Below are 12,476 nucleotides of genomic sequence, written 5' to 3' on the forward strand. Positions count from 1 at the left end.
AAAAAACACTTAAAAAAATTATTTACTCGTATATATATATATATACACCGAAAAATTTGGTGTCTCTAAAAAAGTCACGGATATCTACCTCATTACTAACGCTTAATTGTATTTTTTTTGTTACTGTCGCATTTTCTCCGATATGTTAGATGATAAATAATCGATCCAAACAAAAAAAATTGAAAAAATAATGTTTAAAAGGTAAGTATATGAAAATGAAAATCTCAACCACTCCTTGTTGTCTGCGATTTCTGCATCGCGACCCTTGTTATATCACCATGTTTCACCCATAAAATAAAAAAAAAATCCGGCTGTGGCCATTCACAGCTGTGTCTTGACACTCGGTGATACATGCTACAAGGAGTTTTTGGCTCGAAAAGAGGGTAAGTACATGATAATATCTCGTTAAAATCGTGGCGTCTTTAATTCTGCTCTCGCGTGCTCTCGCCTCCAATTAGGGTTTTGCTGTTTAAAAAACATTTAAAAAAAAAAAAGCCCTCCTGTTCAAAATTTTTCTTCCCCCAGAAAATTGAGATTTCAAGCTTTCCAATGATGTATCACACATGCATATCGGACAATTTTGAAAGTTGGCCAAATTGAGGGTCTCAGAGCGGAACTTCAAGTCACCTGAGTGTTTTCCGCCATAAACTAATCAATTTTTAAATTATAGAGTTTTTTGACCATGCCTTTTTTTTCGCTGCCTCTTAAAAGAACTGGAATGGCGTACCGCACGCAGGCTATTTTTAGACCGTGACGTCGCATCGTAAAGCAGAAGTAAAGCCGAAGTGGGACATTATAGACCCGCCCTCGCATAGACCCAACGTAATTTGTGCTACTTTTCGCCGGTAATCTTTTAAAAAACGAACATGCCGATCACGCATTGCTTTTTGGAACTTGTAGAAACGACGCCAGACATTACGACACATGAAGGATGTTTTCTTCATACGTTTCTGGAAACCAAAAACTCGGGAGGAAAAAATGTGAAGACCGAATCAACTAGCGCGGACTTTAACACCGGCTCGGTGAATCCATTCACATTTCATATGCAGTAAACATTATGTTGGGTTGGCATGGTCTTTCAGTGGACAAAGAGGTAAGCCATTTTTATATTTTTAACTTACTTTTTTAGCGTAACGTTGTGCCGTACTTCTTCTGTCTGACAATGTATGACCTGAAAAGAATTACAATGGTATCTGACTGCCACTGTTACCGTTTCTGTTATATATATATATATAAAAAAAACAACTTTAGTAAGGGAGAAGTGTAAATAAATTATAGGATTAATATGTGTTATCAATGAAAAAATTAAAAGTGTTCGTTGGCTGTCACTGAGTAGCATTTGGGATCGCTACACAAAGCTAACTAAATTACCCCCAAGAACGGTAAGATACGTAGGACAACCAGAGGATATATAAGAAAGACAGGGCTGATGGTAAAGGATAGCTTGTTGAAACAGGAGAATGTCATTGTCAGTCGCGTTGATAAAAAATCTAAAGCTATGCTTAGGTCGGCTCGTTTTTCTCGTCTTTTTCAGCCTTCGATACTAAAGCCATCTCTTTAACTAAACATTTTTATGTTCTTCCACATCTTTGCCAGTCAATTTGGCACCAGCCACATCATTTTCGGAGAGAATTGGTAGGTTTGTAGCTCTGTAAACATCTCCTTCGTACACGATTCCCATTCATTTCCTATTAGGGACAAACGGTGATTTGTCCCTACTTAGCAACAGTAGCTAATGTCATGAATATTAATGAGCGGAAGTGACGTGTTGCTTGCGGTACGCCATTGAGAATCGTTCGGAACCGGAATCGAAACATGGAACCGGAATCGTTCAATTTCAAACAATGCCCAACCCTACTCATAACGGCACTCGCCTATTACAAAGTCTGCCACAAAGGCAATCAAATTGATCACGATCGAGGTATTATTACACTTCTAGTTCTTCATTTTTTTCTGACGTTCAGCTTTTGAACCATGATGGGTCAGTAAAAATTATGTGTTCTCCAGCTTTCTACAACAACTTCAGTTCTTACAAGTGAGATTGTTTTAAAAAGCGAAAGAAAATAGCATTGGTCTGTGGCTTTTTTGTTAGAGGTGTAGCACATTCTGCCTACATCTTTGGCATGTTGACAGTGTTTGTTCAGGTTCTTGGTGTGTGGGTCGATGTTTGAGTGGAAAAAGCCACTTTCTGCTGTGTGTATTGACCTGACTTTTCAGAAGTTCTAATGTATTTGTTTGGTGACCCCTGGCCTGGCTGTAAAAGTTGTGTTTGTTTGTGCTATGTGTCTGATAAACTTTGGTAATGGATTTTATTTATCTGCAAAGCAGTGAAAAGCAAGGACAACCTTCCACAGAATATAATTAACCTACGTCAAATCAAATCTCGTTTTTACTTTTCATGCCTTTCTTGTTCCTCTCTTGACACTCTGACCTTGGCATGACAGCCGTTAGACTGAAGTGGTCAGGTTGTACTGTTCTTTGAGAAGTCTCGCCTATTACAAACAATGCAAGGGGGGCAATCTGCCCGGGAACTGGATGTCATTGCCAGACACTCCTGGTCTATCTAAGAGTACAAAAGGTCCCCCGAGCCATCACATTGTCGCAGTTTTGAGAAAACATCCACTTCAGGATTCGAAATCATCAAAAAACAACTTCTCTGCGGTTGTATAAGCTGCAGCGGATTTCCTTACTCACTCTTTTGGTGACTGTGCGCCTGAGAGTTGATTAACACTCACAAATTTCAACACAGCTCTCAGAACGCCCTGAGAAAGAGGAAATACACCGTCTCCCCAAGAAGAAGTACCGCATGAAACATGAGAGGGCCGTGTTTTTTGCAGCCAAAGAATATGTAAAATAATACAGCCAGATGGCCTTCTGAATGGCACGTCGCCTTGCTCCGGCTGAACACTGGGAACATTCTAGTACGCTGCTTTTGTGCACTGTGCTGAAAGTGTGCATTCATTCTCACAGGAGCGCATCAGCTGCAGCAGAGAAGCAGGTCTGATACTGGCTTGCTTATTTATCTCTGCTCCTATTTCACAACTCTATTTTTTGTCCACCCTTGCAAGCCAAATATGAATGAACATTTTGTACTTCCTGGAATGATGACAAGTTTAAGTCGTTGGATTGGGTGCACGTGGCACATGACAGTCATTTGTGAAAGCCTTTGGCATGACTGATTTACTTTCCTATAGCATATTTCCACATCTGGTGGAGCCCTGGTCAGAAAATCTTGACAAAAAACTACCTTCAAATGGATTCAAGCCAGCACCGTAAAATTTAAATGGTCCAATAATGACAAGGTCTCACAGGTCTGTATGTTGACTCTCACTTCCCCCACAGTGTGCCACTTGTGTGCTCCCTGAGGATGATCTGAAGAAGACTTTGCCTGTGCTGCCTGGCTGCATGTCAACTGGCAAAGACCCCAGAGTTTCTCAGAGAAAGGTTTGTAGAGCTTTACTGCAACGGAGAAGAAGAAGTCGTCTTCCACAAAAGGTGCACACTATAAATATTACACCGGCCACAATATTTCACTGTGGTTTATACTGACGTCAACTCATGGATAACCTGCGCAAGAGTTGTTTATGTAACATGTGAATTATTCTGGTGGATGGTTGAATGTATTTAGTAAACAGCATTATTTTAAAGTATACAACATCTTTAACAATAAACTGCAATTGGCTACCAACCAGTTCAGGCTGTACCCCGCCTCCTGCCAATAGTTAGCTGGGATTGGATCCAGCAACACTGCGACCCTTGAGAGGATAAGATCAAGATGTATGGAAAATGAATGAATTCAACCAGAGGTGTGTAGAGTAGCCCAAAATTTTACTCAATTTAAAGTAGCGTTACATCAAAATAATATTACTCAAGCAAAGGTAAAAGTAGTTATCCAAAAAATGTACTCAGGTACAAGTCAAAAAGTATTTGGTGAAAAGAATACTCAAGTAATGAGTAACATTGTGAGTAACTGCTTACATATATATATATATATATATATATATATATATATATATATATATATATATATATATATATATATATATATATATATATATATATATATATATATATATATATATTAGGGCTGTCAAACGATTAAAATTTATAATCGAGTTAATTACAGCTTAAAAATTAATTAATCGTAATTAATCGTAATTAATCGCAATTCAAACCATCTATAAAATATGCCATATTTTCTGTAAATTATTGTTGGAATGGAAAGATAAGACACAAGATGGATATATACATTCAACATACGGTACATAAGGACTATTTGTTTATTATGACAATAAATCAACAAGATGGCATTAACATTATTAACATTCTGTTAAAGCGATCCATGGATAGAAAGACTTGTAGTTCTTAAAAGAAAAATGTTAGTACAAGTTAGAGAAATTTTATATTAAAACCCCTCTTAATGTTTTCGTTTTAATAAAATTTGTAAAATTTTCAATAAAAAAATAAACTAGTAACCCGCCATTGTTGATGTCAATAATTACTTACACAATGCTCATGGATGCTGAAGCCTGTAAAATCAGTCGCACCCAAGCGCCAGCAGAGGGCGGCAAAACTCCATAATACACAACAAGTGAGTGTTTCACTGAGTACTGTCATTTACATCTCTCTGAGCGGGGCATCTGCGTTAATTGCGTCAAATATTTTAACGTGATTAATTAAAAAAATTAATTAACGCCCGTTAACGCGATCATTTTGACAGCCCTGATATATATATATATATATATATATATATATATTTTTTTTTTTTTTTAATGGTATTTTTTCCCTCTCATAAATGGTACTTTTTCTTTCTCAGCACAAACCTATCTATATGAACTGTTATTATAATGATACTGTGCAATAACCCATTACAAAAGCATATTAGCAAAAGAAATAATTTTTTAAAAAATTTTGAATTCCGGCGAGAGGAAAAAAAAAATACAGAAATGAAGCGTTATTCGTCCAAAGAGCACGAGTGCCCTCTAGTGGAGAAAATACTTCCTATTGTGAATATCTAATAGTTCCTTCATAGTTACTATTATAAAATTAAAAGGATCATATCCCCGGTTTTCCGTGTTCAATCGGTGCCAAATAAAGACTGGGAGAGAGGTTAAAATCCTCGCTGGGAATTTTGGAGCACCTAACGATTCGATTACAATTCAGATTTAATTATAAATTAATTATTGATGCACCGCCCTCCCCCAGCTATTAGCTGCCTTTTTTTTTTTTTTAATCTCTATTAGAAAAATGTTTCAGTAAAATGTTACACATTCTTGTGTATTTGCTACTTATTTCCACAGTTAACATTAAGACCTTGGGCCTCTTTTGACCTCGTTGTGAGTTTGTATGGTTGTGACTTCTGATTAAACAAACTTGATGCCAATCAAAACGTTTGTTCTTCTTTTTCCCCAAAGTAGAACCGATAAGAGAATCGATAAAGAATCGACTCGTTAAGCAATATCGATAATGGAATCGGAATCGTAAAAATCGTATCAATTCCCATCCCTATCTATGACTGAGAATTGTTTTGTTTTTGATACTGTGTCTTGTGTTTCTCTTTTCATGCAACTGCAGTATCCCAGAGCAGACTAGTCAGGCGCGCCTTCTCTACTCAAGTAAAAGTAAAGATTATGGCTTGGTAAAACTACTCTTTGAAGTACATTTTTCTCAAAAAGTTACTCTTGTAAATGTAACGGAGTACATGTAACACATTACTACCACCTCTGAATTTAACTATAGTAGCCATAATGAATACATACATAACCTTCTGTCATAATAGTTTAAAGCCAGCTGAACAAAATCAGCAATTAAAGGGAAAACAGAAGTTAGAAAAGCAACTGAATCAAGAAGGACAGTTGACTTGTGAGAAAAAGTTTTAAGCTGAATCAACACAAGAAAGGAGAGAAGGCAATCCATAGAATTTATAAATATCAAGTCAGATCGCTTTGATGCAATGTTTGCAGTCTCTATGGGGAATATTTGAATGGTAATGTATGTGGGAATTGCTATTAGATGCTGTAAGGCACAAATGTAGCTTGTAGAACTAGCTAGATTTAGATGTGTACTGTATATATCCAAAACTTCACTGATTGTATAGGTTAAAACACCATTCAGGGTCAGTGTAAATGTAAGTCTGAAATGTTGTCCTTCTCTATTTCTAGAACGCTGCACAAGCAACGTTAGTTAGCTCAACTTCCATCTACTATTATTGTGATATGGGGGACAAACTCACAAGACTTTGTATTTTCTTTAGGACTGTCAAAATTATCGCGTTAACGGGCGGTAATTAATTTTTAAAAAATTAATCACGTTAAAATATTTGATGCAATTAACGCACATGCCCCGCTCAGATTAAAATGACATCAGTGTGATGTCCGCTTGTTACGTGTTACTTGTTTTTTGTTGTTTGGCGCCCTCTGCTGGCGCTTGGGTCCAAATGATTTTATGGGTTTGGGGAGTGAGCATGGTGTAATGACATCAACAACGGCGAGCTACTAGTTTATTTTTTGATTGAAAATGTTTACAAATTTTAATAAAACGAAAACATTGAGAGGGGTTTTAATATAAAATTTCTATAACTTTTACTAACATTTATCTTTTAAGAATTACACGTTTTTCTATCCATAGAAGAGAATGTTAGTAATGTTAATGCCATCTTGTTGATTTATTGTTATAATAAACAAATACAGTACTTATGTACCGTATGTTGACTGTTTATAGCCGTCTTGTGTCTTATTTTCTCATTCCAACAATAATTTACAGAAAAATATGGTATATTTTATAGATGGTTTGAATTGCGATTAATTAATTTTTAAACTGTAATTAACTCGATTAAAAATTTTAATCGTTTGACAGCCCTAATTTTCTTACTTTTTTTTTTTTTTAAACATTGCCAAATTATATATTATCGTGCTCTTAATTTACTGTGCATCGAATGTTTACATTTGTATACTGTACCCCCGGAATGATGATGCTACAGCCTAAAACAAACAACAAATTAACTTTTGTACAACAGCTGATTATTCTATACAGAAACACAACCATGTTGATATTAAGACAAGGCCATGACGATGTTGAGGCAGTTTTAATATGGTTGAGAGAGAGGTTGTAGAAAATGGAAGGATGGACTTTAGAGCTGTTGTTACAGCTATGACCACATTGCCATTCAAAGTTTATCGCATGTCAGTGGAATGTATTTTGAGGAGTTCAGATACTGAACAACATGTGTTGTTAAAACTGGACTAACTGTCAATCAATCGCAGGGTGCCTAGCAACAAACAGTTGGAAATTGACAAGTTAGAGGCCCACTATGCACTGTTTTTAGAATGTGAGAGGAAGCAGACTACCCGGAGAAAAACCAAACTCAGGGAGGACATTTAAACTTTACACAAGAAACTAGGAAATGAGATGCAAACAGACATGCGCCGATTACCGGTTTCAAGGTATACTGTGGTATGAAAATGTCAAGGTTTCAAAATCGCAAAAATTTTCCATCATACCGTTCCTTAGGTATCAGCTATTTTTATGTCCCAAAAATGCATGGAGAAATCCTTCACTTGCAGCTGTAAGGCTCAACCCTCCCCCACCAGTTGTTGCTCAGTGTCAGTGAGTCAGCTGTGCTACACGATGGCTGGAGGAGGTGAAACTCTTGAAAATTTTCCCCTATTGGAGATAGGGGCAATACCTCCAATATGATTTCGCATTTATACAACATTAAAGGTTAGGAAACAGTGTCATGAACGTTTCCCACCAGCTAAGAGAGTTAACTCTAGCATATTTAGTGTGTCAAACGGTGGTAAAACGTGTTTTTTTTTTCTCTCTCTGGCAACTGTCTGCATTGAGAAAGAGAGTGTGTGTATAATGTAAACATGATACAGCGGGGCAAATAAGTATTTAGTTAACCACTAATTGTGCAAGTTCTCCCACTTGAAAATATTAGAGAGGCTTGTAATTGTCAGCATGGGTAAACCTCAACCATGAGAGACGGAATGTGGGGAAAAAAAACAGAAAATCACATTGTTTGATTTTTAAAGAATTTATTTGCAAATCATGGTGGAAAATACGTATTTGGTCAATACCAAAAGTTCATCTCAATACTTTGTTATGTACCCTTTGTTGGCAATAACGGAGGCCAAACGTTTTCTGTAACTCTTCACAAGCTTTGAAGACAACGGATATTAGTTTTTTTTCTGCCAGCGGCACCCACTGTAAGTAACGTAAAAAGACGTCAATGTTGTGGATGTGGGGAACACACCACTAATTTTGCTACTGAAAGTCCGACCTTCAACTGAGTTAGCATAACATTAATCTATAAGAATTTCTCGAACTTTAGGAGGAAGATGCTTTGAGAGAAATATCCTCCTGTATGTTTTCTACCGTTAATGTTAATTAAACTGTAAGAAATATAGTGAACCGAGGTTTAACCCCTTTCCCCCAGTTTTCATTTTTATTTTATTTATGTAGTTTATGAACTTTCATATAAAAACTATAAAGTCTATGGCAAAAGTCTTGTCGCTAATCCATTTTGTAGAAACAATTGCAAATAACCTGACTTTTAATTATTTAATTGGTTTCAGAAATGGCTCATATGAAAGATAAGAACCTGCCAAATGATGTGGAATGTACAAAAATATATTTGTTTCACTGAAAAAAGATTTATCATTTTAATGAAGACAAAAAGGTCAAATGTTGGCAAGACAAAAGTTTTGTCGCCAACAGAAAGTAGTGTGAAAATTGAACAAAAAATGTACTTCAAATACAAAAATATGTTAAGCGAATTAAGTAGTGGTGCTGTGAGATCCACATTTAATATTTTGTATGACTTCCATGGGCTTCGGCAAGGATTCATACAATTTATTGATGAAGTCATCAGGAACATCAAAGAAAGCAGTCTTGCATGCCTCCTAGAGTTCATCAACATTCTTGGGTTTCGTCTTCCATGCTTCCTCTTTTATCCTACCCCAGACATGCTCAATGATGTTCATGTCTGGTGACTGGGCTGGTCAGTCCTGGAGGATCTTGATCTTCTTTGCCTTGATGAACTTTGAGGTAGAGATTGAAGTATGCGAAGGAGCACCATTCTGCTGCAGAATTTGTCCTTTTTTATGGTTAGGAATGTAAGAACCAGCTAAGATTTGTTGATATTTCAGACTATTTATCTCTCAGGGTGCGGACAATTAAAAAACCGTGTGGCATTTGCCAAGGCCCAAAGCCTGTCAAAAGGATGGATGCTGGAAAAGTGGCAAAAGGTGGATTTTTCAGATGAATCTTCCATTGAATTACACCATAGTCGATGCAAATATTGCAGGAGACCAACTGGAGCCCGTATGGATCCAAAATTCACTCAGAAAACAGTGAAGTTGGGTGAGGCAAAATCATGGTCTGGGGTTACATCCAGTATGGGGTGTGCAAGAGATCTGCAGGGTGGAACAGGCAACATAAATAGTCTTAACTATCAACAAATCTTAGCTGCCTCTTACATTCCTAACCATAAAAAGGGACAAATTCTGCAGCAGAATGGTGCTCCATCGCATACTTCAATCTCTACCTCAAAGTTCATCAAGGCAAAGAAGATCAAGATCCTCCAGGACTGACCAGCCCAGTCACCAGACATGAACATCATTGAGCATGTCTGGGGTAGGATAAGAGGAAGCATGGAAGACGAAACCCAAGAATGTTGATGAACTCTAGGAGGCATGCAAGACTGCTTTCTTTGATGTTCCTGATGACTTCATCAATAAATTGCATGAATCCTTGCCGAAGCCCATGAAAGTCATACAAATTATTAAATGTGGATCTCACAGCACCACTACTTAATTCGCTTAACTTATTTTTGTATTTGAAGTAAAAATTTGACCTTTACGTCTTTATTAAATGATTAATCTTTTTTCAGTGAAACAAATATATTTTTGTTAGTGCTGTCAAACGATTAAAAAATTTAATCTAGTTAATCATGTGTCAACTGTGTGATTAATCATGATTAATCACATTTCCCTTGGGTCAAATAAAGTTGCTCTTCAGGGAAAAAAAAAATCTAGGAAAATACTATAATTGACTTAAAATTTATTTTAAGATGAAATGTATGATGTGTGAATGAATTAATACTTAACCAAATAGTAAAATATTATTTAACAACCAAGTTTGTGTAAAATAATAAATAAAATAAATTGTCTGTATAATACAGCAAAGAGCTTTAACAGATTAAAGTGCCTAAGACTAACAATGTGGCTCAAGTACCGTTTGGCTGTGTGTAAAGGTGTTTAGAAACACTGCTTAAGTTAGCCAGTCATACTCTATCTTTTTTTTTAACCAACTGCTCAGGCAAACTAGCTTGTTGACATTTTCAGATAACAGAGCAGACCTTTTCTTTTGAACAATGTGCCCTGTCAAAGAAAACACTCTCTCGCAAGAAACGGTTGTGGCAGGTGTGACCAGATACCATTTTTTTTCATGGGCCAGCTTACTGTGAGCACCACTGTGTGCAGACCACCACTGTAGTGGACATGAGTCCATGCCGGCACTGCCTTGTACCTGTCTAGTGGTTTGTCGTTGGTGTTTGTTGTCATTGGATTTTCAACGCCCTTGTCTACGACTATGTTAATGGTCTACAGTCTCCGTCTACCCATGTAGCGATAGCAGTAGTCAACCAACTTATTGTCTTTTGTTGACAAGTCCGAGTCCGCACTCTGCCAGTGTAGCTTGATGACTGTGGCTTGTTTCCAGCAGTGTTAGCGTCATTGCTAACACTAGCTGTGCCCGAAGGTGGTACTTTAGGCTGGTTGAGCTTTGATCGAACAACAGTTCATTACATCAGTATTTGCACACAACTTTGGTTTTATCCAGATTTCCATTAGGCAGCTTTTTAAAACGGAATTTGGTCATCATCCTCACTCATCGTGGCTGGCTGCATTATGTCCTGCATTGCCGCGTGGAGAATGTAAATATCAGCGTGTGGGACTACGGGAGGCAGTTGTGGCCAAACTTAGTGTGAGCGGTAAATTGCGTTATATTTTTTAATGCGTTAATATTTCCAGATTAATCATGGTCGTTAACGCGTTATTGTTGACAGGCCTAATTTTTGTACATTCAACATCATTTGGGAGGGTCTTAGCTTTCATATGAGCAATTTCTTAAACCAATGGAATAATTAAAAGTCAGGTTATTAGCAATTGTTTCTACAAAATGGATAAGCGACTAGACTTTTGTCAGGGACTGTATATATTTAAAGCGGAAATGTGAACTAAGGTTGGCCAACCATGTTTTTGAATAATATCAATGGCTAAACAATTATAAGCATATTTTCATTATTTTTTTAACGCAACCCTTCCAGATTCTTTGTTCAACCCATAGCAACGCCCTTGACAACGAAAATGCTTTTCTTCGACAATCTTCGGAAATCTTCGGAAATTACGTCACATTCTGAAGTGCAAGGGAAGTCCGCCATAGAACAGTATTGTTTGTTGCATTGCTTCTCGGTAAGATGCCACGGTGGTGTGTGGTGATGTTTTGTTCTTACTCAAACGAAAAGTTGTATGAGTGGCCAAAGGATAGCAGGGCACGTAAATGGACATTTTTCGTTCGCACGAAGCAAATGAATTTCACGCTATCATCGAGTAGTGTTCTCTGCTGCAAACACTTTGAATATGCCTGCTTCTTTAACCGGTCTGCTTATGATCAAGGATTTGCCAAAAAGTAAGTGTGATTTTTGGATTGATGACTGATGACTTTGTCGAGGCTGAGGTGCCAACTGTTGTGGAATGAACAGTATAAGCTGAACAGTATAAGCTAGGGACGTTAGCCGAATGTTAACTCGTGGCAATCCCCGATCATAGTTGTTGTTGCGTTCGCTGGGTTAAGCGTGTTTAAATTGTGTGTCATCTACGATCTTGTCCGAAAGGGTTAATCCACTGTCAATCGGGAAAGGGATGTGGATGTGCATATAAGCGGGTCGGCGTCGCGGTAATTCACGGTCACGTTGTCGTAAGAGACGCACACCGCCGGTGAGTTTGTGCACATTTATTTGTATTTGTATTATGTATTTCCACCTTCATGCTTCAAGCATTGCATTGCATTTGTACGGTTCGGCGTTTCTTTCACGGTGATCGCTTGATAGCCTTCAAGTTTGTGTTTTATGTACGAGAGCCGCTGACAGGTGACAATAACAAGCATGTTGGTTTTAATGTCTGGCAGCGAATCAGCGAGCGCGCAGGTCACGCAGTGAATCATGGGAAATGTAGTCTCGGGACAACACTGAAGTGGTGCTTTGTAATCTGTTCGCTTGTGTGAAAAAACTACATTTCCTCACGCCATTAGACGCCACTTCCTGCCGAGAGCCCCGAGCTGTGTTCGTACCGTTAGCTCCATGTGTTAATAAAGAAACAAAGTTGTAAGCACGTCGTGTGTTCGATACATTTGTTAACAAAAAGCTCATAACAAGACACTATGCACGATCCGTTTAAGAAACGCTGGAGTAGTAG

Source organism: Corythoichthys intestinalis, chromosome 5 (genome assembly GCF_030265065.1).
Source record: "Corythoichthys intestinalis isolate RoL2023-P3 chromosome 5, ASM3026506v1, whole genome shotgun sequence".
Taxonomy (NCBI): Eukaryota; Metazoa; Chordata; class Actinopteri; order Syngnathiformes; family Syngnathidae; genus Corythoichthys; species Corythoichthys intestinalis.